The sequence below is a fragment of the Dendrobates tinctorius genome, unplaced genomic scaffold, assembly GCF_039654945.1.
Source record: "Dendrobates tinctorius isolate UK_male_01 unplaced genomic scaffold, ASM3965494v1 ptg000115l, whole genome shotgun sequence".
In the NCBI taxonomy this organism is placed as follows: Eukaryota; Metazoa; Chordata; class Amphibia; order Anura; family Dendrobatidae; genus Dendrobates; species Dendrobates tinctorius.
In genome coordinates this window covers 1903170-1928497 of record NW_027361783.1, presented here as the reverse complement: position 1 = coordinate 1928497, position 25328 = coordinate 1903170, and the positions used below count along the sequence as shown (strand labels likewise).

The following is a 25328-nucleotide window of genomic DNA, read 5'->3' as shown; positions in this document are numbered from 1 at the left end:
GTTCGTCAGTACTGCCAGACCTGTGACAGTTGTCAGCGCATTGGCAGGAGGAGGGATCGATGCAAGGCCAAATTACGCCCCCTCCCCATTGTGGAGGAACCATTTAGCCGAGTAGCGGTCGATCTGATAGGGCCGTTAGCCAAACCCAGTTCGTCAGGGAAAAAGTATATATTGACAGTGGTAGATTATGCCACACAGTATCCAGAGGCGGTTGCGTTACCTAACATACTGACAAAGACGGTGGCGGCTGCCCTGCTCCAGGTTTTCTCACGGGTTGGATTTCACCAGGAGATTATCTCAGACCAGGGTACCCAGTTTACAAAAGAGGTGACAACCCAACTGTGGAAGCTGTGCGGTGTAAAGTCCATTAGAAGCACCCCGTACCACCCGCAAACCAATGGGTTGTGTGAACACTTTAACGGGACATTAAAACAGCTCATTGGGACTTTTACCAGGACCTACAGGGACTGGGAGAAATTCTTGCCACACCTCCTGTTTGCCTATTGGGAGGTGCCCCAAGAATCCACGGGGTTCTCCCCGTTCGAGCTGGTATACGGGAGACGGGTAAAGGGACCCCTAGACTTAGTGCTGGAACACTGGGAAGGGGAGGGCCTCATAGAAGGGGTACCTATTGTACCCTATGTGCTGGAATTTCGGGACCGCCTACAGGAGCTGACCCAGGTTGTACGTGAGAACCTGCAGGCGACACAGCGGCGCCAGCGCGTATGGTACGATCGGAGGGCCAGAGAGCGCACTTTGGAAATAGGACAGAGGGTCCTGGTGTTAGAGCCCACTAAGCAGAATAAGTTTCAAGCTGCATGGCAGGGGCCCTACCAGGTAGTGGGGAAAATAGCCGACACAACCTATAATGTCGCCGATTGTGACGACCCCAGGGATATCCGCATGTTCCATGTGAATATGCTGAAGCCCTACCGGGAGCGCTCTGAAGAGGTAGTGGTCATCTGTGCACCTGAAGCAGAGGATTTAGCCGGACTTCCCTTGCCGGATGTCTTAGGGGAAAGGACTCAGTCTAAAACACGGGACCAGGTACACTTGGGTGAAGACCTAGGCCCCCGGGAGAGACAGCAGGCGGAGGCGTTGTTGAGGCTGCGACAGAGGATGTTTTCAGAGAGACCGGGGTACACTCGCCTGGCACAACACAAGGTTGAGACCCAGGATCAGACCCCCCTGCGACAAAACCCCTTCCGCATCCCTGAGTCTGTACGAGAGGGGATTCGACAAGAGATACAAGAGATGTTGCGTTTAGGGGGTCATTGAAGAGTCAGATAGTCCCTGGGCATCCCCCGTAGTGTTAATGCCCAAGAAGGATGGGACTACATGGTTTTGTGTAGACTATCGTAAGGTCAATGAGAAAACAGTGACAGATGCATACCCCATGCCGCATGTGGATGAGTTGTTAGACCGGCTGGAGGGGGCAAAGTATTTGACCACCATCGATCTATGCAAAGGCTACTGGCAGATTCCCCTTAGTCCTGACGCTATTCCAAAGTCGGCATTTGTCACCCCGTTCGGCTTATTCCAGTTTCGAGTTATGCCATTCGGGATGAAGAATGCCCCGGCGACCTTCCAAAGGCTGGCTGACTGGCTTCTGGATGGTCTCCAGGACTATGCTTGTGCCTACTTGGACAACATTGCCATCTACAGTGCAACATGGGAAGAGCATCTAAATCACCTAGAGACAGTATTGGACAGGATCCACCAGGCCGGAATCACCCTGAACCCAAACAAGTGTCACGTGGGCAAAACAGAGGTTCAGTATTTAGGGCATTGGGTGGGAAGTGGGAAACAGCGACCAGAACCAGCCAAGATTGAGGCCATAGCCAAATGGCCCATCCCACGCACTAAAACCCAGGTCATGGCATTTCTAGGGACAGCGGGATATTACAGGAAATTCGTTCCCAATTACAGCAGCGTAGCCAAGCCCCTCACTGATTTGACCCGTAAGAAGCAACCCTGCCAGGTAACCTGGACCTCAGAGTGTGAGGAAGCCTTCCGCCAACTAAAGGACGCCCTCACCAATACCCCTGTATTGGCCGCACCCGATCTAACTAAACGTTTCCTTGTTCACACAGACGCTTCTATGTTTGGATTGGGGGCAGTGCTGAGCCAAGTCAGGCCGGACAGCCAAGAACACCTGGTAGCTTACCTGAGTCGGAAACTACTGCCCCGTGAAGTAAGCTATGCGGCCATCGAGAAGGAGTGCCTGGAGGTAGTATGGGCACTCAAGAAGTTGCAACCATATTTGTATAGACGACAGTTTTCCCTACTAACGGACCATAATCCCCTAGTCTGGCTTAATCGGGTCTCCGGAGACAATGCCAGATTGCTGCAGTGGAGTTTAGCCCTACAACCTCTGGACTTCACCATCCACCACAGACCCGGCAAACAAAATTGTAACGCCGATGGACTAAGTCAACAAACTTGTACCAACCCCATAAACTTCGGTCATCCCCAAACCAATCCGTTGAGGATCAGACTGTGTATGCCGATCGCGTCGCTGAAAAGGGGAGCCGTGTTACGTGTTACAGAGCCACTTAGCACCCAGAATATGTTGTGCAGTTATATGTATGTATAATAGGTTCTATGTGAGATGCATGTCCCTAATGCATCAGCCCACAGGCTGCGCCCCTGGGCAGAGGGGACACGATATTCTCCTTTTGTCCGCCCTCCTCCCTTTGAAATTCCCACAGTAAACATCGGCAGGCTCCGGCCACCTGCAGCTTTTGTAATGTATGTCTGGCCTGCCGCTTTTCTATTGGCCTGCCCTCTGTATCTGTGTGATATATTCTGTGTCATGGGAGTAAAGTGTTGTCAGACTGGAAATACGTGGAGAAGCAGTGTTCTTTCATATGCGCCCATGTAACCAAGGAATTCCAGCCAGCGTCATTAATTCAGACTCCAGCCAACGCAGAGCGGACCTCCGAAAACACGGGGTGGTACTGGAAGAGATACCCCAGCCTGGGTAGACCCCGTTACAGGTGTGTCTCAGCTTTTTTCATCAGGTGCGCTCCTGAAGATCAAAAATTTAAATAAGCAACATGGTCACACCCTGGGCCAAACTGTCTTCTCTCATACTGCTGGATCGAGCGTTACCGCCAGCTTAAGAGGAGCTCTTCCAGGCTATAAAGCATATAGTCTGCAAGTGGCCTGCGCTACTTCCATTGGTAACTGGCCAGTAACCTAAGCAATGAGCTGAAAACAATAGATTTAAAAATCTATCTGTTCTTGAGAACAGTGAGTATTTTTAATGAGAGGTAAATTGCAATATTGCTTGTTGTAAAGGCACTTTGCAATTTTACTCATTAATGGAGATGAAACCCTTTAAAACTTGTATACCATGATTACAAAATACTTGCAAGCATACTTTGTCTCTTGTTTTAACAAAGTGTCCTCGTTTTATGCTAGGAGGTGTGACGGCGCAGTAAGTCGGCTAAATAACACGGACATCGATGGCATCGCAATGCTTGGACTGGCCGGTGGCTCTCTTGACGCGAGCTTGACAGCATGTTTTTCATATAACTATGAAGCTCAGGTAAGAAAAGCCGATGCACTCGTCCGTGTTATATGGCCAACCGAGACTGCGCCCTAACACTGAATATTTGGAGGAATACAACCAGAATTTCAAAACTAGGATAACACAGTTGTAATAAATACCCGCTATGTAAAAGGTTTGTGAAATGCTCCTTGGAGTTGTTAAAAATAACCACAACATACAGCACCTCAGTACAAGCCTCTGCAGCTAATTTAATGGTGTCTTTTGGTTGCTTCCCATTTCCTGCTGACATACCACATTCCGAAAAGCCAACAATACAGGAAAGCATTCACAACCCAGCTTCTGCATTTTTTCCCAGCAGACTGTGGAATCATGTTAATAGAGTACTACTGCTTTGCTCTGTGGTTTCAGCAACTTGTTCTCGGCTCACCAGAAAGGCGACATGTTGACTTTCTTATGGCTATTAACCATAATAAAAACTAAGTAGAAAAATTAATGATTGCATATGGAATGAACACATTTTTGAACACAAGTTCTAAAGTGAGACATTCATTGAAAAAGACAATGAACATTTCCAATTGCTTTATTACATCCAATTTGCTAAATGTATGCAATTTGTAAGAAAAGGGTTTTTCTGAAGATATTTTATACTTTTACACTTTGCACAAATACTAGCTTATAGTCTGGTTCCTTCTTTGGTTTTGCTGTATTTTATACTAGGTAAAAGTCTTTGTGCTGTGTAGGTCATCTTATTGTGTAAGGCAGTGGTCCCCAACTTTTCTTACATGGAGAGCCATAATCAACTCTAAGAGAGTGTCGCGAGCCACATCCAGACCTCCAAGCCCTGAGCACGCTCATGCTCCCAATCTCCAGATTATTATACTGAATTTAACTCTAAACTCCAAAAGCCAGAATATCTGATTCCAGATCTGCTTTTCTGTGTGGGGCTACTAACAAGAATCAAGAGACCAGCTAATACACGAAGCTGGCAGATGGCTGCGAGCCATAAATCAAAAGCTTGTGGCCCTCATAACAAAGGTTGGGGACCCTGATGTGCTATGGAAGCCAAACAACTGTGTGTAGGATGATGTGAGTGCTATCATAAAATGTGGGGTGTGTTGGGAGGCCATCAGCTGTATGTGGGGGAACTGTGGGAAAAATCATGCTGTGTGGGGGCCATGAAGGTGATCATATTGTGTGGTAACTTTCACACTGTGTGGAGGTTGTAGGTAATATTACTGGGTGGGAGTCATAATACTGTGAGTGAGGATCTTTGGGCGCATCATTCTTTGCTCGGGAGGGTTGCTTTGTGGTTGATCATGCTGTGTGGGGTCTAGCATACTGAGTGAGAGGGATGTGGAGGTTATCACACTGGATGAGGGGATTGTAAGAGGTCCATAATACTGTGTGGGTGTACAGTGGTGGTCCATTATACTGTGTGGGGGGCTGTGAGGGCTATTATATTGTGCCGAGGGTACTGGAGGCTATCATGCTGCGTATAAGGTTGTGGGAGTCATCATACTGTGTGGGGAGGCTGGGAGGGTCATCAGATTGTGTGGGGGTTTGTAGTGGCCATCATACTGCATGGAGGGAGATGAAGGCCATCATACTGTGTGGAGTACTGTGTTGGCCATCATACCGTGGGGGAATGTGGAGACATCATACTGTGTTGGTGCAACTGGGGGCCTCAGAATGTGTGTGGGGGAAATGTGGGGACGTCATACTTTGCTGGAGGAACTGTGGGGTCATCATAGGTTGCTGGTAAAAATGTGGGGTCATCATATTGTGCGTGTGAATGGTATCATGAAGAAATTCATTAGGGGGTAACAAATTGTGCTTGGGGTGCATTTTTTGCGATGTAACACGTGTGGGTGGGCTGTGGAGGTTCATCATACTGTCTAGAGAATTATAGTGGCCATCATACTGTGTGGGGGGCTGTGGGCCAAAATACTGTGTGGGTAGCTGCAGGGGAATTCATACTGTGTGTATGGGGGCTGTTGGTGTCAGTCTGTGTGTAGATTTGTGGGAGCCATCATACTGTGAAGAGGGAGATGTGGGGCATCATACTGTGTGTGGTACTGTGTGGGACATCATTCTGTGTGGGGGAATGTGGGGGCAATATACTGTGTTGGGGCTACTGGAGGGCCTCCTAATGTGTGTTGGGGAAGTGTTTACATCATGCTTTGCAGGGGATATTTAGGGTCATCCTACTGTGCATGAGGTGCGTACTGTGGAGGAATTCATTAGGGGGTACTATACTGTGCTTGGGCTGCATTTTTATTGGCATAATACTTTATGGTAGCCATAAAATGGGTATCATAGTAATTGTGAACACTAAGGGGCTCCAATAGAGGCAAACTTACCAGAAATGTACCCAAACGTGAACCAGAACCCCATTTAGAACAAAGGAGACCAGAACTTTGGATCTGGAAAAAACTTTCTCTCTCTCTGCAACGGACTTCCGGGAGAAGTCATTGTTCGGCATTTAGCGCCGGACAATAACTATCCGGTATGAACCTCTAACTTTTAAGTTCGGGTTCGCTCATCTCTAGTGATAACTTGCCGATCAGTGGGTTCCTTACCACTGATATCCTCACTGCTTTTCAGATCAGGGAATTTTTATCCCTGTCATGGCACTTTTATCCACCTTACAAGATTGTGTGATGGCTCAGACACCCGACTACTGCTTCGTTCATTCTCTATGGGGCTGCCTGGCACAGCCAAATGCAGCCTCTTAGGGTATGAATGGAGAGCAGGTCAAGCATGTGCACTGCTCCATTCTAATGGCAGTTCCCTGCTCTGCCTATCGGTGTGGGCCCCACGGATCAACAATTTATAACCTATCCTATGGAAAAGTGATAACATGTTTACACTGGATAACCGCTTTATCATTTCAAGTTTCCTTGTTTGTTTTCATCTCTTACATGAAAAGTTTACTAATGTGGATTTGGTTTGAAATTTTGTGGTTACATCTGCACAAATCTCCTGCCAAACCAGTTTTACTGTTTTCATGTACTAAAATAAATTTCTAGTTGATGTAGCGATCATAAGAACATTCATTATTGATAGCATGGCAACATTGTACACAGCACTAAATAATTGGGTCAGTTATGCAATAAAAACACACAAAATTATAAATTGTATATAAATATCACAAAGTTCATTCTTTGGTAAACTGTAAATGGAGGAAATTTATCAGGTTTATCAAGTTATTTCAATTGCTAGTATTGTTCCTTTTTATCAGGTTTTATCAACCGCAGGAAATTAAAATGGTCCAGTTCTGCTCTCTTCTACTTACCTAATTTGAACTCCACTCACTCCATCACAACAAAAAAAGTTCAGTTATTGGTATACTTAATTAGGGGATCACAGTAAGTACATTTCTGTAGCATATATAGTAAACTTGTTTATTTTTCTCTTTTAGTAGCAATACTATTAATGAGTAAATAAACTTTTTTATTATTTAATTAACCTCAAGTCATTCCATAATAATTATTAATTGTAATAATATGTAATTACCATATTTTGCGCTCTTCTAAAAAATGCAACGCAGTAGAGCTTTTTCAATATCTAATCCAATGCTCCTTCAAAAGCTTCTTCTAATTGGTGCTCGGAAATATCTGTACCCTATACTCAAACATGGAGATTCCCCTGTGTGGCTCTCTATGCTCCTCATCCCTATACTTGGACAGGAAAAGCACTATGCCTAGACTGTTTGGAAGCAGTGTATGGATCTTGCCAAGCAGCAGTTGAAAGGAGCTTCAAAAAGATCATGAAACTAACTCAGCATGATATTTGGGGGGCGGAAAGAGTGTTTACACAAACCCCTCCCACAAGGGGTTGTCTCCATGGTTGTCTCTAGGTGAGATTGGGGTGTCTTTTAGCAGAATTTGGAGTGGGTGACTAAACCGTGCAATATTTGCCAACATTGATGTTGGCAACTATGGAAATGTGGGTTCACTATGGACGTGGACATGTTCTTAGGATACTTAAAGCTTGATGTCTATTAATTTAACTACCTGGGGCCTACTGACTTTTTCTTGCACTGCTGAGTATGTGTTTGCACTGATATATTTTTTTCTACCAGGAGCATTATTTTCCTTACTACATGAAGCACTTCAAGTTTAGTAATGCCTTTCTCTTTTAATAATAATTCCATCTTTTTTCCCACCTCCAGAATGATCTCCCTGCTGGGTTTTACAAAGCTAAAAACTACTATGTTCTCTATACATCATAGAAAAATGGAGTATAGGAAAAAGAAAAGCCATTATGTTTCTACAACTATTCTTTGGAGTACATACTCTTATCTTTTGTTTTCAAGCAGCATGAGAATGGAAAAAAATGCTCCAAGTTCACATACATGCACTTTTTCACCTGATCCTAATAGGGTTTCCCTATCTGCAGACAAGGATTTTATCCATACCCTGCTTGGCTCTTCACAATTTCTCTCCCCAAGATTACTAATGTATCCAGCTTACATAGTTTCCTGAATCAGGTTTCTAGTATTGTATTTGTCTTAAATGGATCCTATATGAATCTCCTAACTGTTACTATAATGCCAATATAACTTACAATTATGCTGGGTCTGATGATGCCACTGTATTATTACATATTATTATCATATGCCTGAATTCTGCATGGACAAGAAGTCTTGTGACCTCCGCTCATCAAAACATTCATTGGAGTGGAGGACATTCAAGGATGAGGCTAGACTTTCTTTCAACCAGGACAAGCATTAGGCGTTGTCCGATCCAAAATTATAAGTGCTCTTCGGGGATTTGTCAGTTTCTGACCCGGGACCGAAGGGTATGTACGAGTATGCGTTATACATACTCCTGGGCAGAACCCTTCTAGTGGGCGTGGCTTCTTATGGAAGCGAGGCTGCACCCACTGGCTGGGAGCATGTATAACTCATACATACTCTCCACTTCCCGTTCAGGGACAGGCGAATCCCCGCAGCGCACAGTGCATGCTCTTGGAGGATTTATAAGTCGACAGTCACACAGAGTAACTTCAAACTTATTGATTTGGACCCCTTTTAGTTTGATTCCTCATCCCTACAAAGTAATACATATAAATCCTTGCTTTATGTACCAGTGCCCCCCCACAACCATTTAGCACCTGAGACACTTAGCCTATGACCCTCCCTTACCTAAACCCATAGGTCATGGCAAAATGTTATTCCTCAGAGGAGTGGATCTGTTAATCTAGCTCTTGGGTAACCACAGTTTCCCGCTGAGTTATCTGAGCAGTAAAGTAACGTTTATTAAATTGTGTGGTTACCTTAATTCTGTATTTTAAAAAGATAAAACAATTATCCACCTGGAAAAATATGGAAAGGTGTTCTAGCTGCTTTATTTCTAACTTGGCTTTGTCATCCCAGAGAATTTTCTGTGTAAGCATATGACAAATGCTGAGTGTGAAGGGGGCTGGCTTGATGGCTGGCTGACTGCTCATTTTAATAGCTAAGCCAGTCCCCTTCTCCGTTTATGCATTGCATGTGAAATAGAAGAGGGCTGGCTTATCTATTGAAATTAACTAGCGAGCCCTTTGTATACACATCAATGATCACGCGCTGCTGACACAGGAAACTCTGCCTGTTGAGCCCGATGTGGACGTGGAGCAGCCAGGACCCAAGACTGGCACTGACAGCAGGACATTCATGGAGCTTTGATAATGAAAGAGTGTGTCTTGGCTTTGACCCCAGACAGAGTTTTTTGTGTCAGCATATAACAAGTGCTATACATAAAAGGGACTAGCTGACTGCTCATTTCAACATCTACAGTAATTCAGCCCTCTTCTCTGTCAATGCGTGGCCTCTTGAATTAGAAGAGGGCTGGCTTAGCTATTGAATTTAACCAGCCTGCCCCTTTTAAACATATCACTGATCAAATGGGTTGAGCCTGAAGCATAACTGTTTTGCCTGAAGAGTAGCTGGCAAAACTCAGGATGGCGCTGACAACATGATATATAAGCAGTTTTGATAATGAAAGAGTATATAATTTTTTTTTATTAAAATGAAAATATATTTCACTTTTGAACACATTTTATAACTGGACAACCCATTTTTATGTGTTTTTTTCATCAGCAGAAGTAATAGCATATCATTAGTATATCCGATCACTTTTTGATTGGCAGAGAACTGTCCGGGTAGAGTTGACAACACTATGAAGGAACATATCACACAATTTCTCAAAAAAATATAAATAAATATGGCCCAAAAAGGCATAAAATTAGAAGGCTCCCCCGACAAAGGATCTTCCGAAACACGCGTCGGAACGTGCGCCACAACTTTTCCTGGGACCGCTATTATAAATATTTAGGTAACCCCTCCCATGCTGTATATTCTGATGGATAGCCTGGTGCTTATAACCAGTGGTGGCTATTTCTATTTTTACGCCTTTTTGGGCCATATTTATTTGTATATTTTTTGGGAGATTGTGTGATATAGATTATCTATTGATATAATATCAGTATATACACTAGGTCATATTATTTATTTATATCTCCATTTTGGACATTGTTAGATTTATATATATTTATATATATACGATGCATAATAACCTAGTGAGCCAAAGAGAGACAAAAAGATATAGTACATATATGTATATATATATATATATATATATATATATATATATATATACAGTGGGGCAAAAAAGTATTTAGTCAGTCAGCAATAGTGCAAGTTCCACCACTTAAAAAGATGAGAGGCGTCTGTAATTTACATCATAGGTAGACCTCAACTATGGGAGACAAACTGAGAAAAAAAAATTCAGAAAATCACATTGTCTGTTTTTTTTTCATTTTATTTGCATATTATGGTGGAAAATAAGTATTGGGTCAGAAACAAAATTTCATCTCAATACTTTGTGATATATCCTTTGTTGGCAATGACAGAGGTCAAACGTTTTCTGTAAGTCTTTACAAGGTTGCCACACACTGTTGTTGGTATGTTGGCCCATTCCTCCATGCAGATCTCCTCTAGAGCAGTGATGTTTTTGGCTTTTCGCTTGGCAACACGGATTTTCAACTCCCTCCAAAGGTTTTCTATAGGGTTGAGATCTGGAGACTGGCTAGGCCACTCCAGGACCTTGAAATGCTTCTTACGAAGCCACTCCTTCGTTGCCCTGGCGGTGTGCTTTGGATCATTGTCATGTTGAAAGACCCAGCCACGTTTCATCTTCAATGCCCTTGCTGATGGAAGGAGGTTTGCACTCAAAATCTCACGATACATGGCCCCATTCATTCTTTCATGTACCCGGATCAGTCGTCCTGGCCCCTTTGCAGAGAAACAGCCCCAAAGCATGATGTTTCCACCACCATGCTTTACAGTAGGTATGGTGTTTGATGGATGCAACTCAGTATTCTTTTTCCTCCAAACACGACAAGTTGTGTTTCTACCAAACAGTTCCAGTTTGGTTTCATCAGACCATAGGACATTCTCCCAAAACTCCTCTGGATCATCCAAATGCTCTCTAGCAAACTTCAGATGGGCCCGGACATGTACAGGCTTAAGCAGTGGGACACGTCTGGCACTGCAGGATCTGAGTCCATGGTGGCGTAGTGTGTTACTTATGGTAGGCCTTGTTACATTGGTCCCAGCTCTCTGCAGTTCATTCACTAGGTCCCCCCACGTGGTTCTGGGATTTTTGCTCACCGTTCTTGTGATCATTCTGACCCCACGGGGTGGAATTTTGCATGGAGCACCAGATCGAGGGAGATTATCAGTGGTCTTGTATGTCTTCCATTTTCTAAATATTGCTCCCACAGTTGATTTCTTCACTCCAAGCTGGTTGGCTATTGCAGATTCAGTCTTCCCAGCCTGGTGCAGGGCTACAATTTTGTTTCTGGTGTCCTTTGACAGCTCTTTGGTCTTCACCATAGTGGAGTTTGGAGTCAGACTGTTTGAGGGTGTGCACAGGTGTCTTTTTATACTGATAACAAGTTTAAACAGGTGCCATCACTACAGGTAATGAGTGGAGGAAAGAGGAGCCTCTTAAAGAAGAAGTTACAGGTCTGTGAGAGCCAGAAATCTTGATTGCTTGTTTCTGACCAAATACTTATTTCCCACCATAATATGCAAATAAAATGAAAAAAAAACAGACAATGTGATTTTCTGGATTTTTTTTTCTCAGTTTGTCTCCCATAGTTGAGGTCTACCTATGATGTAAATTACAGACGCCTCTCATCTTTTTAAGTGGTGGAACTTGCACTATTGCTGACTGACTAAATACTTTTTTGCCCCACTGTATATATATACACACACTGCTCAAAAAATAAAGATATCACTTGAACAATAGAATATAATTCCAAGTATATCAAACTTCTGTGAAATCAAGCTGTCCACTTAGGAAGCAACAGTGTTTGACAATCAATTTCAAATACTGTTGTGCAAATGGAATAGACAAGAGAAGGAAATTATTGTCAATTATCAAGACACCCTCAATAAAAGAGTGGTTCTGCAGGTGGGGACCACAGACCACATCTCAGTACCAATGCTTTCTGGCTGATGTTTTGGTCACTTTTGAATGTTGGTTGTGCTTTCACACTCGTGGTGGCATGAGACAGACTCTACAACCCACACAAGTGGCTCAGGTAGTGCAGCTCATCCAGGATAATAATAATCTTTATAATCTTTATTTTTATATAGCGCTAACATATTCCGCAGCGCTTTACAGTTTGCACATATTATCATCACTGTCCCCGATGGGGCTCACATTCTAAATTCCCTATCAGTATGTCTTTAGAATGTGGGAGGAAACCGGAGTACCCGGAGGAAACCCACGCAAACACGGGGAGAACATACAAATTCCTTGCAGATGTTGTCCTTGGTGGGATTCGAACCCAGGACCTCAGCGCTGAGCCACCGTGCCACCGTGCCGCCCTAGGATGGCACATCAATGCGAACTGTGGCAAGAAGGTTTGCTGTGTCTGTCAGCGTAGTGTCCAGAGGCTGGAGGAGCATCCAGGAGACAGGCCAATACACCAGGAGACATGGAAGGGGCCATAGGAGGCAACAACCCAGCAGCAGGACCACTACCTCAGCCTTTGTGCAAGGAGGAACAGGAAGAGCACTGCCAGAGCCCTGCAAAATGGCCTGCAGCAGGCCACAAATGTGCATGTGTCTGAACAAATGGTTAGAAACCGACTCCATGAGGATGGTCTGAGTGCCCGACGTCCACAGATGGGGGTTGTCCTCACAGCCCAACACCATGTGACCCTCCAAAGAAATGCCACCCCACACCATTACAGTCCCACTGCCAAACTGGTCATGCTGAAGGATGTTGCAGGCAGCAGATCGCTCTCCATGGCATCTCCAGACTCTGTCACGTCTGTCACATGTACTCAGTGTGAACCTGCTTTCATCTGTGAAGAGCACAGAGCGCCTGTTGTGAGTTCATTTTCTGGTCTACCAGTCAGGCTCCCTCTGGTGGTAACAGGAGGTAGTGAGGCTGATTTGATCAGTAGAGATCTGCCACCTGATAATGAGGATGACGATTGGACCTCAGGAATCTCAGATTGGATTTAAGACAGCCAATGCCCTACTCTGGTGCTGGTGATTGCTTCTGCTTGTCAGGTCTTGGTTCTCAGCTCTGTTCCAGTCAGCTCAAGCTGTTTCTCTGCTAATTTTCACACTTAATTTTGCTGTTCTAATTCAGTTTTTTGTGGTCGGCCGGCCTCGGCTGGGGCTGTGCTGAATTTCCACTCTTATTTATCTGTATTTGCCAATTTGCTTTTTGTCCCTTATTAGATTGGCCTCTTTTTGCTCTGTCTCAGAATATTTCTGCTGATATAGTTGGGAAGTCTAGTGACTTCAGGGTTAATTTTGTTATCAGAAGTGTTGGACATTATTTTGTAGGGTTTTGGGCATATTGCAGACAGTGTCTTTCCTTTCCTCTCCTTTCTAGTTAGTTTGTGCCCCATCATTTGCTCAGCCTATTTTCCTACCTGTGTTTGTGTTTTCATCTTGTTTCACCATCAATACATGTGTGGGGGCTGTCTATTCCTTTGGGGTCTGCTCTGGGGCAGTTAGTTTTCCCTTTTCTTGCTTTAGGCTTATTTAGTCCTCCGGCCGTGACGAGGCGTCTAGGTTCATCGTAGGCACGCTCCATGGCTGCTGCTAGTTGTGTGGTTAGGATCAGGGATCTGAAATCTGCATAGTTACCCACCTCTCTGGTTTTTCTGGGCTTAGCATGTTTAGGTTTTTTTCCTCCTCGGTGACCCATTCATAACAGGCGCCAGTGGCAAACTTGCCAATCCTGGTGTTCTGTGACAAATGCACGGTGTTGGGCTGTGAGCACAACCCCCATCTGTGGACGTTGGGCCCTCAGACCATCCTCATGGAGTCGGTTTCTAACCGTTTGTGCAGACACATGCACATTTGTGGTCATTTGGCAGTGCTCCTCCTGTTCCTCCTTGCACAAAGGCGGAGATAGCGGTCCTGATGCTGGGTTGTTGCCCTCCTACAGCCCCCTCCAAATTTCCTGGTGTACTGGCCTGTCTCCTGGTAGCACCTCCAGCCTCTGGACACTATGCTGACAGACACAGCAAACCTTCTTGCCACAGCTCGCATTGATGTGCCCTCCTGGATGAGCTGCACCACCAGAGCCACTTGTGTGGGTTGTACAGTCCATCTCATGCTACCACGAGTGTGAAAGCACAACCAACATTCAAAAGTGACCAAAACATCAGCCACAAAGCATTGGTACTGAGATGTGGTCTGTGGTCCCCACCTGTAGAACCACTCATTTATTGAGGGTGACTTGATGATTGCCAATAATTTCCATCTGTTGTCTATTCCATTTGCACAACACCATGTGAAATTGATTGTCAATCAGTGTTGCTTCCTAAGTGGACAGTTTGATTTCACAGAAATTTGACTTACTTGGAGTTACATTCTGTTGTTTAGGTGTTCCCTATATTTATTGAGCAGTGTATATATATATATATATATATATATATATATATATATATAGTTGTGGTCAAAAGTATTGACACCCCTGCAATTCTGTCAGATAATACTCAGTTTCTTCCTGAAAATGATTGCAAACACAAATTCTTTGGTATTATTATCTTCATTTAATTTGTCTTAAATGAAAAAACACAAAAGAGAATGAAGCAAAAAGCAAAACATTGATCATTTCACACAAAACTCCAAAAATGGGCCAGACAAAAGTATTGGCACCCTCAGCCTAATACTTGGTTGCACAACCTTTAGCCAAAATAACTGCGACCAACCGCTTCCAGTAACCGTCAATGAGTTTCTTACAATGCTCTGCTGGAATTTTAGACCATTCTTCTTTGGCAAACTGCTCCAGGTCCCTGATATTTGAAGGGTGCCTTCTCCAAACTGCCATTTTTAGATCTCTCTGCAGGTGTTCTATGGGATTCAGGTCTGGACTCATTGCTGGCCACCTTAGAAGTCTCCAGTGCTTTCTCTCAAATCATTTTCTAGTGCTTTTTGAAGTGTGTTTTGTGTCATTGTCCTGCTGGAAGACCCATGACCGCTGAGGGAGACCCAGCTTTCTCACACTGGGCCTACATTATGCTGCAAAATTTGTTGGTAGTCTTCTGACTTCATAAAGCCATGCACACGGTCAAGCAGTCCAGTGCCAGAGGCAGCAAGGCAACCCCAAAACATCAGGGAACCTCCGCCATGTTTGACAGTAGGGACCGTGTTCTTTTCTTTGAATGCCTCTTTTTTGCTCCTGTAAACTCTATGTTGATGCCTTTGCCCAAAAAGCTCTACTTTTATCTCATCTGACCAGAGAACATTCTTCCAAAACGTTTTAGGCTTTTTCAGGTAAGTTTTGGCAAACTCCAGCCTCGCTTTTTTATGTCTCGGGGGAAGAACTGGGGTCTTTCTTGGTCTCCTACCATACAGTCCCTTTTCATTCAGACGCCGACGGATAGTCGGGTTGACACTGTTGTACCCTCGGACTGCAGGGCAGCTTGAACTTGTTTGGATGTTAGTCGAGGTTCTTTATCCAACATCTGCACAATCTTGCGTTGAAATCTCTTGTCAATTTTTCTTTTCCGTCCACATCTAGGGAGGTTAGCCACAGTGCCATGGGCTTTAAACTTCTTGATGACACTGCGCACGGTAGACATAGGAACATTCAGGTCTTTGGAGATGGACTTGTAGCCTTGAGATTGCTCATGCTTCCTCTCAATTTGGTTTCTCAAGTCCTCAGACAGTTCTTTGGTCTTCTTTCTTTTCTCCATGCTCAATGTGGTACACACAAGGACACAGGACAGAGGTTGAGTCAACTTTAATCCATGTCAACTGGCTGCAAGTGTGATTTCGTTATTGCCAACGCCTGTTAGGTGCCACAGGTACGTTACAGGTGCTGTTAATTACACAAATTATAGAAGCATCACATGATTTTTCGAACAGTGCCAATACTTTTGTCCACCCTCTTTTTTATGTTTGGTGTGGAATTATATCCAATTTGGCTTTAGGACAATTCTTTTTGTGTTTTTTCATTTAAGACAAATTAAATGAAGGGATTAATACCAAAGAATTTGTGTTTGCAATCATTTCAAGGGAGAAACTGAGTATTATCTGACAGAATTGCAGGGGTGTCAATACTTTTGGCCACAACTGTATATATATATATATATATATATATATATACTATATATTTTAGTCTCTCTTTGGATCACTAGGTTATTATGCGTCATACACTTTATTTTAATATTTTTTAATTGGTAAATTATGACATCATTATTTTGGCATGCACATGGTGTTTTATTTGGATCTAAGGTAATAATTTCTATTTTATGAACATTTGTATTATTATATTTAAGCACCTTAGCTCCTATATTGATTCAATAATATTGTGTGGTTCCAGTTATATGTTATCCTATTTTTTGTGTTGCATTTTATTTTTATGTTTCATGTGTGGTGCACCTTTTTATAGTACCTTTTTCTGCCAAATAATTCTAATAAAGGCATTTTATTCCAATAAGTCAGACCTTCCCCTGCTTATGTATTTATTAATTCATTTATCACTAGAACTACCGCATGTTTCTTAATACCTATAACTACCATTAGGGGTCATTTTGAGCCCCATTCAAAAGTACTGACTCTGGAGTAAAAATAACTTTTTTGTTGCCAACAAATTAAAGATCATTTATTTTAACTTAGTAGGAACAGTGTTAAAATCAAGTACAGCACGCATTTTCCTTTTACATGGTCATTGCATGCGGTGTCCAACAGTTAACACAAACAGTACTTTCTTCCACTTTCCCAGTGCATTTTCCACAAACTGGTTTGCTACAGCTTGTGCAAGTTTTAGTTGTTTTGCTTTCGTTGCATCTTCCAACTCCACATTTTCGACGCTTGTGGATTTCTTGTCCTTTTGTTTGTGGTTCAGACATTGCGGATGATGGGCCACTTCTTCTGACTCATTTTCAGATAAATTCTGAAGACATTTCAAAATTTCATCACTTGTCAGACCCCTCTGCTTACTCATGCTTCAAATATACGTCGCAAAAAGGGACTTGTAAGATCGCAGAAGTAATAAAACGACACTGTACAAACATGCAGAGTTGTAGCTTCAACTGTAATGCTTGCTACTGAAGTGCAGACAGAAATCGCTACAAGAGACATGGATCAAACATGTTCAGACAAGTTTAGACAAAACAAAATGCTGAATCATCCCTGATATGCAAAGATACAATTACACTCTACAACTAGGGAGAACCACTGTGATTTTCTGTACTCTGTAATATTAGGTGACTTGCCTACTACTACTTTTATGTATGGGGTCAAATTGACCCCTTCAGTACTTATAGGTATGAATTGTAAAATCCGGCCCCTGAAAAAGTTACAATTCATTTTTGTGACCTAAAATAAACACTACCATGAATAAATAAAAGTCACAAAAAGTCAGAACTCATTTGTTAAAATTTTAGAAATCATAGGAAAAAGAAATAGCAAAAGGGTAAAAATGACCCCTCCGGTAGTTCTAGTGTTAAAGACTATTTTTATTAAGAATTATTTATTCCCTTTTAAAACCATTTCCTAGTTTTTGGGTTCATCCATTTTTTGAGTGGAATCCACTCCTTTTCTTTTGGTCAGACATATGGTTTCTTTGTTTTGGGGATTTTACCTATATATAACTATATATTTATTACTATTTTGTGTGTATCCTTCTTATTTATTAGATTTTGGGTGATACATTATTTTCACTACGTCCTTCTTATTTGGTATTCTGTTCAAAGGAAGTGGCACATCCCACGACCAGCCCCCATATGAGCTCACAAAGGGGAGGTATGTGGGAATAACCTTGATCTAATAAAATTCAGAGTTTGGGTTTCTGTCATTTGTCAGCCATGGAAGATACAGCTTGCTGTGGTTCTGTCATATTTCCTAAAAAGGGGCACTTCCCTCTGCTAAGCTTTGAACAAATTCTGTGACACAGGTTTAATACTTTTCTTTTGTTATCCCTTTTACCTTATGTGATTGTTTATACTGTATTGTTTTCTTCCCATTTTGGAACATCTTTGTAAACACTGCCTAACTTTCTGGATTATATATATAAAATGGAATAACTCTGTTCCTCCTGCTCTGTAAATCACACCCCTGAAGCCATATGCTACCTATAACGGGTGACCACTCGGCCTGTATAAATGATTGGTGGTGGCAGCTAGCAGTTTCTTTATTGTTGTGGACTTTGCAGTGATCGTATCGGGGTATATTCCATGTGCTGGAATCGGAGGTGTGTATACCTTACGCTCATTGTGTGTTCCCCCATAACTGGCTTAGTAGTGGAAGCAGCTGCGGCCTCGATAATCACTTGTTAATCAATTGTGTAAATGTCCTGACGATTGGACATACTGGTTGCAGGGATGGGATCTGTGTGATCTCTCTGGTGTTATCCCTGACAAGTTCTAAATATTATGTAAAAGTTTACATATTACATTTTATATTAGAGCTTTATGCATGAAGAGTGAAGCACAATATGGCTATTTCGTGCACGCTGCACTGTAATGCTTTATTAAATAGAACAATCTTCGGTTTTCAAAAAAAAATACCCAAAAGAGAATTTCATTTATGTTTTGTAATCTTGATCTTGTAAAGTTTATGATTTCTTGGATTATGGCCAATGAGAAACTGACTAGAATCCTTCAGAAGAAGCAAACATTATTTGTGACTATGTGGTCCCCCTAGATCTAATATTTTGCAGACATGCTAAACATTTTGGATTTCTTACCAAAGCCTTGACCCTTCTGGGGTGCTGAATGGCTGGGAGATTGGAGTAATACTCCTTTTCACTTTCACTATTTTTCTCCCTCTACGCTGTCTTTCCTTCTCCTTTTATATTATTTTTGTCTCTTCTGTACTCTCAGAATTATTCAATTTAAGGGAAAAAAAACATAAACGAAAAAAAATAAGTTCCCTCCCTTTGTATTTAATGTGATTTGTCCGAAGTCGGCGACAGTGACGCCAGTGTTAATTGGGGGCCGGGGTCACATGTCACAACACCACATGAGACCCCGAATGCCGACACCGCAGGAACGGCACTGGCACGGGAGGTGATTATAAGCTTTATTATTTTATCTGGGCCAAGCGAGGGGTATGAGAAGGGGTTGTCCTAATAGTGGACAACTTCTTTAATATGCAATTACGAACAAAATCGCGCAGTAGTAGTTGCATACAACTTGTTCAATAAGTTCTGAATGAACAAAGGCAGTGAGTCATATGATCATGTCATATATACAGTTCATAGTTTTTCCTAGGCCTTTGTTATGAAAAAAATGCAGATAGAAATTTAGGCAATCGCCTCTGGGTTTTAATGTGCTAAGATGTCACCAGATGACAAATCATATTATAAAGCTGGTATATACATGGTACAGTAAATTGTTTTACCAACTGCAGTATTATAGCCCCCACTTCTTGTGGTGAAGTCAGCCTAGCTAGAGGCACCATATTTTATTTTCACCTTGAGCTAGATATTTTGTTCAGCTAGCTCTGTAATAACACTGGCGGTACAAGCCAGCATAGAAATAATTGTTCTCTATAGCATAATTCACCTCAGAAAAATGTTCTTGCTGGATATAATAGATCTTATTACTCTGGAATTCCTGAGCATTTACGACAGACATGTCTGATGTGAGACATTGAGGTCCTGACAGTTGCAGAGACGCTAGTAATCCTATATCCACTTTTGTTGAATAATTTAAAGCGCTATTATATTTTCAGACATTTCTCCGTTAAAGGATAGTCAGAGATATGCGTCTCAGATGGCGTAGATAGGGAATAGAAATATATTCTAAAGATTTCTGGGAAATAAAGAAAAACAAACCTCATAATGTCTCATATTGCAAAGCAATAAGTTAATATCTTACTCAAGGAAGGCAAAGATCAATACTGAAGAACCTGGAATTCAAGTCTAACTCTATCCAAAATCTGGAGATAACTCAATATTCTTCTTCCCCTTGTTGGGGTTCATGAACGTGAGCTATGGGGCTCCTGACATTGGAGAGATGTCTTTGTCCGTGTGAAAGTAAGAAAAGAACATTGTGGCCCCCCAGAGTAATGGCTTTATGGGATCATAGAAAGTCTAATTCGATTACTTTTCAACAAGAGCCATTACATTGTTGGTAAAATGAATTAGTTGCCTTTTGGAACGAGAATAAAATACACAGCTGTCCAATCTGAGAGCTTTACAACTAAGCTTCTTTGCCCAATTAGAGGGCAACATGGGAATGGAAGGCTGGCTGCTGCTAACTGCATTCAGGATCCATCTTCTGACATGAGTGTGCATGGTTTAGGGTATATCCAGGTGTAATAATTACATAATAATAACTACATGGGGACCTCCTAGAATTCTACTGAACCAAACTTTCTACTGAACGGAACGTAGAACAACCAACCAAGAGAGACACATCTCTCTTTCTATTTTAGCAGCATTTTTTCTACTTCTATCTATCTATCTTTATTATTATTATTATTATATTTTCTGCAAATAAAAAATAGCACTTTTTTTCCATTGCTGTTTATTTCTCCACTGTGATAAGCATGAATAATGAAAATGGGTGTTGTCTTGACATTTGCATTGAGAACACAGTGTTTTCCATGAGGACTCGTAGTGGAACTGAAAGGTGCGGTTTTTTTTTGTGACACTTTTAGCATTTATGTTACTTATAACAATATTTGTATTAATCTTAAAGGGAATTTGTCAGTAGAATCAACCCTCTTAAGCTGTCTGTATGGGTCGACAGGTCAAAGGAAGCTGAATAAAATGATACATTGCTATCTACAATCTGATGTCTTTTAGTAAAAATAAGCTCTGGAGTAAAATTCTCCTGCAGATCAGTGTCCAGCCCATAGATCTGAACAGCTCATTTACATATAAAAACATGGATTTCTCTGGAATAACATATCAGTTCACATATATCAATGGATCACTATCTTCAGCTTCCTTTGACCTACCTGCCCATATAGACGGCTTAGATGGGTTGATCCTACTGACAAATGCCCTTTAACATCTTTTAACAACAAGCAGCATTAAGTTAAAGGACAGCACTATCAACAAACTTAGGACCTCAATCTCCTCCAAACAGGACATGTCCACATGCCTACTTTTAAGAGTCAAATTGGAAATCAAGAAAACAAAGTTAAAAATTGCCCCTACCAATTCTTACTATATTTCTAACTTACCAGGTTATCTCTTTTGAGCTATGAATGGTAGCTGTGGGCGAACCTCAGTTTTATGTAAATATATCTTAAACACACTATAATGTAGTATTTCAATTATTATATATATTTTTGTAACTCTCATTATTTTGACGATCTTTGTTACTGGAGGATAAGAACTTTGGTGTTTACATCGTAAGGCTGGAAATCCCTACAGACATGGTCGTGCTCATTGTTGTACAGGTGATTTTAATTGATCCTATTCTGTGTAATCTTCTGCAATAAATTACACATTACAATGTAGCCACTGTGACAATGCAACAAATTAGCCCTTTCTATGACATCTATGGCAGGTAGAGATGCTGAACTTGTCTGTAGTCTAATACTGTGTATTAAAATACTAATAAATAAGTCACAAGATTGTTAGAAAACATGTGATAGACTTTTTATGTTACTGAGAAAATAATATTTAGTCCTGCCTCTTATCTGGACAAGTGTCAAGAGTTAAAAGTGAGTTCTTTGTGGAGAGATAAGAAAATAAGAAGTTAAAGTAACGTGGTTTGACTATGTTATATACTGTACGACATTTCCAAAGGAGGAGAAAGTGATAACAATGTCAACTCAATTTCTTATTTTTACAGGCATCACTGTGAAAACCAATTTTATAATTTTTTTGGGTCAAATTGTTGTCAAAAAGCATAAAAGAAAAGGGGAAGAATATTGCTTCTAATTCCTGGATTATTTCAATCATTTACATTTCTAATATTATATTAGCCACGGAAATGAGAGAATATATTCAAGCAGAATTGAACTCTACTAGAACTGTATGAAAATCCACAATCATCAAAATGTGGATTTTGTTTGTACTTTGCTTCTGTGAAGATTCAGCAAAATGTTCGCCATTTTTGGAATAAACGTAATCGTTGATAACTTCCCAAAAAGATAACGTGCAGCTAAGTAAAATCTGGTGACTGTTGTTGACTTTCAACCGGGGCCACGTCTAACTATCTACTTGTAATAATAAAATAATATAAATAGATCCTGAGGGCCCAATGCATCAAAGCTTTCAAGTCAGAATTCTGGGGTAAAAACTCTGAAAAGCAGAAAATTGTAGGCGCAAGTCGGAGCTGCACCTAAATTGCTCAACTTCTGTTGTGTTCACTCCATTTTCTCCCAGCTCTACCGAAATAGGCAAAGCTGTGGTGGGATGGGGGCATGCCAAGTTGTTAACACTTGTAGCCTTGCAGTGCTGGGGTCTTGGGTTCATATTCCACTAAGGACAATATCTACAAGGAGTTTGCATGTTTTCCCCATGTTTCTGTGGGTTTCCTCTGGGTCCTCAGGTTCCCTCCTGCTCTCCAAAGATCGATAGGGAATTTAGATTGTGAGCCCCAATGGGGACAGTGATGATAATGTCTGTAGAGCGGGGTTGAATAAGCGGCGCTATATAAGTGAGTAAAATAAATATAAAACAATATATACACTGTATATATAAAATAAAAAATAGGTTTATGAATCCTCCTCATGTGAATTCCATTGTATTATACATATCATATACTTGTTAAAAAAAGGCTTAGTAGTCATAAGAAAGCTCATAAGTAGGAAAATTAATTATTTTATAATAATAATAAAATAATAAAAAAAACCTTTGTATTCATGAATAGGGAGTTGAACAACAATTCTAAACGACTTCACAACATTTTGCATAACATAGAGTTCTTGCTAGACAAGCGCTCTCCAGGAACAGTGATATTACTACAAAAGCTTTTCTATGACAAGATGGTGTTTTCAATAGCGGGAAGCAATGTCAAGAATGTAGTTGTGGAGCTAAGCAACTGATGCAATAATAAAGACACTTTCACAGTTTTCAGCATTATGCAGTGTTGAAAGTATTTTAATGGGGCACCCAGCTACAGAGAAATAATTTTCTGGTAGGTGATAACATATCTATTACAAGATTTATTCTTATTGCAATGCTTGCCATTTAGAACCTATTACATATATTGAATTTTCGCACTCCTACACAAGTTTTCCTGTATTATTCCTCAATATTTTCTAGTTTTTTTGTCTTAAATACAGCACATTAGGATTTTAGCTTTTTTTGGTCTTATGCTTTGTTGTGAGTATTTGTTTAAATTAGATAAAATTTAGCTGCTACATTAACTTTACTTTCGCAAATTACAGTAAGACCAAGTTCACTCGACCGTATTTTCTCAAAAAACTGACAGCACATACAGTAGATATTACACAGACCAATGTTATTCAATTGGGCAGTGCAGATGAGCGTTTTTTTCTCATGGTCTGAATCTGTGCCTTTGAAAAACATCTCAGCGTGCATTAGTTTCTTTCGCGTGTCAGATGAGAATCACACATTTAATATGAATTCACCCAAAAAATCTAATTCCATACAAAGCCACAGTATAGCATCCAATTTTTATGGATACATTGCAATACTTAAACATAACGTATTCTCCCCTTTTCAATGCGCACTAACAGTGCACTTTGTTGCCAGTTCGTCACGTCTCAATAGAACAGCAAGGGAGCACACTGTCACTGCGTACTCAAAGGAATATAGAGCAGGGAGGAGGGAGCGCATACTGACAACCGACGCATGCTCAGTAGAGCAAGGAGTAGCCCAGACCCTAAAATAAATGCCGCTGATGCTGCTTTGTTTCAGGGAGGAGAAAGCAGCTGCGGCAATGGCTGAAGTCCCTGCCCCCTGATTACGACATCTTGGTTGAGCATCCCAGCTTGCACTGGCAATTCTCAAATGAAACAGTGTCTGAACAGAAGTAAAACAAAAAAAACAGGAAGATAAAGAGGGAAAAGTAGGGAATTTTTAATTCAAGTATATCAAAATTGTCTTTTGATTAGTATAGATAGATGGGCATTTAAGTTAAAATTCAAATATGGTTTCAGACCACCTCTTTAAGAAGGGATTGTCCAGTATTGGACAACCCCTTTAACTTAATACTTTATGGCAAAATGTGCAACAGGTCCCCTAACTCACGTATAATTTATAGTGCTGGTCTTTTTTATGTGCCAAACGTACAGGGCAGGGTTTAGCATTGAGTACAGTAATCTGAGCAACTGCAGGGCACAATAACTGCTACTGCTAAAAGTGGTGTCTATAGACGTTGCATAGAATTATGGTTATATCATAGAGTATAGAACCGTTATTTGGATGCTGCATGTCGCTATTATTTGAGTACCATATAACAGTATGTAATCAAGGTACAGTATATTATATATGCTAGCACTGTATAGAATTGACATTGTTGCATGAAGCCACTAGAATATCTCATACGCATGGTTCAGATGCATCATGTATATACCAGTTTTTGTTACCATCTACATAATCTCTGCAAATAAAGTATAATTTTATTTTATTTACTGGATGAAGTTATTTTGTTAATCATCTTAGGCACAATCACTTTCTGCTTACTGTGAAAGTCAAATTTAGAAAGTTGACTTTTTGAACAAATACAGTATTAATAGCTTTTATTATGCAGAATAAAAAAATATAGTTCAGTCAAACAAATAAAATATTTATATTTATCGACTTTGTGCATGGTAAAAATATAATTTCCTTACCGGATTATTAACTCTTAAGATCTGCATTCCTAGTGTCCACAGCATCATCTTCTCTGGCTATTCCTGCAACATTGTTCCACTTTCTTGACCTTTTAACTGAAAACACAATAACACAGTAAAAACTATTATTATATTCTGAAAATTAAAGATAGTATGATTTAACAGCATATTAATTATAGCAGTATATTTTAAAATAAAACTGCAACATTACATCTGGAAGGACATCTCTTCGATACTGCGACTCTACAAATAATCTTTTGGCATTGTTGACCCAGTCATATAGACATCCAGGTTAAGACAGCATGTATTCTCTAACGTGTTTCAGGCTATGCAAGGTCCTTAGTCATTACATAGATTTCATGTGGAACGCTGGAGACATTTGTTTCCATTTATTGTCACACACAGTGCTACTTAGGGACTAGCAGTCAACTTCGCATATACAACCAAAAAATTGTGGGCATTGGGTCTGTTATGATTGCGTAACAATTCCAATGGATAAAAAACATAATTAACTAAAAACTGCAACTGATTCTTATGGTTCTTCTACAGACTAGAGATCCTGACCAGCTG

The 25328-nt window shown here is 41.1% G+C and overlaps 1 protein-coding gene across 5 annotated transcripts in view; it reads right to left on the bottom strand.

Annotated features, from left to right (window-relative positions):
• Window positions 1-25328, bottom strand: part of ATXN1 (ataxin 1) — a 411948-nt gene that overhangs the window by 272596 nt on the left and 114024 nt on the right. For all 5 annotated transcript variants that reach the window (XM_073589941.1, XM_073589939.1, XM_073589943.1 and 2 more), the window contains exon 2: window positions 24759-24854. The gene's annotated coding sequence lies outside the window, so the exon portion shown is untranslated. The remainder of the gene's footprint in view (window positions 1-24758; window positions 24855-25328) is intronic.